We start from the raw sequence: 1,296 nt of genomic DNA, 5'->3' as shown, positions 1-1,296 counted from the left end.
AGCAATCTATCAAACTCCTAGCTGGCTTTTCACAAGCTGATCTTCAAATTCACATGAACATTCAGGGAACCGAGAATAGCCAAAATAGTCTTGAAGAAGAACAGAGTTGGAAAAGTCACACTTCCTGATTCAAACTTACTGCAAAACTACAGTAATCGAGGGTGGACATATAGATCAATGGACTAGGATTGTGACCCCAGAAATAAGCCCTCACACTTATGATCAATTGGTTTACTACAAGGGCACCAAGTCCATTCAGTGGGGAAGAAATAGTCTTTTCAACAAGTGGTGTTGGGACAACTGGCTATCCAGATGCCGAAAAATTAAGTTGGACCCCTCCCTCACACCATGCATGAAAACAGGAATAAATCTTGATGGTTTTGTGTTAAACAATGGTTTTTTATGTACAACATTAAGAGCACAAGCAACAAAAGAAATAAATGGCTAAGTTGGACTTGGTCAACATTAAAAACTTTTGTGCATCAAAGGATACCATCAAGGAAGTGGAAACACAACCTGCAAGATGGGAGAAAATACTTGTGAATTATATATCTGATAAGAGACTCGTATCTATAACATGTATAGAACGCTTCCACCTTATCAGCCGAGAGACAAATAACCCAACTTTAAAAATGGGCAGAGGATTTGAGTAGGTGTTGCTCCAGAGGAGACATACAAATGGCCAATCAGCACATGAAAAGATGCTTCACGTCACTAATCACTAGGGAAATGCAAATGGAAACCACACTGAGACACCACCTCACACCCATCAGGACGGTCTGTGTGGCCGTAACAAAAACAGAAAAGAGAAGATAGCAAGTGTTGTGCAGACAGGGAGGAGTCTGAATCCTCGGTCACCGCTGGCGGGAGAGTGAGATGGGGCAGCCACTCCGGAAGCCAGACCGGCTGTTCCTCAAAGTGCTGAACGTGGAGTTACCCTGTGAGCCTTCCATTCCTGGGTATGCGAGAGGATTGAAAACATACGTCCACACAAACATGCAGACCCGCACACTCACGCAGCGTGTTTTAATAGCCAGGAANCCTAAGGAATGAATGAAGCGCTGGGATGTGGCGCAGCGCGGATGAGCCTAGAAACACTGTGCCGCGTGAAAGAGGCTGGGCGTGAAAGACCACGTGCTGTATGATTCTACTTGTGCGAGGTGTTCAGGATGGACAAATTAATAGGGACAGAAAGTAGATGAGTGGCTGCAGGGGGCTTTGTGGGGGACAGTGGAGAGTCACTGGTGGGTACCTGCGGGGTCTCTCTGTGGGATGTTGAAATGTTCCAAAATTAGG

Source organism: Galeopterus variegatus, unplaced genomic scaffold (assembly GCF_000696425.1).
Source record: "Galeopterus variegatus unplaced genomic scaffold, G_variegatus-3.0.2 Scaffold1336, whole genome shotgun sequence".
NCBI classification, from domain to species: domain Eukaryota; kingdom Metazoa; phylum Chordata; class Mammalia; order Dermoptera; family Cynocephalidae; genus Galeopterus; species Galeopterus variegatus.
This window is presented reverse-complemented; position numbering follows the sequence as displayed.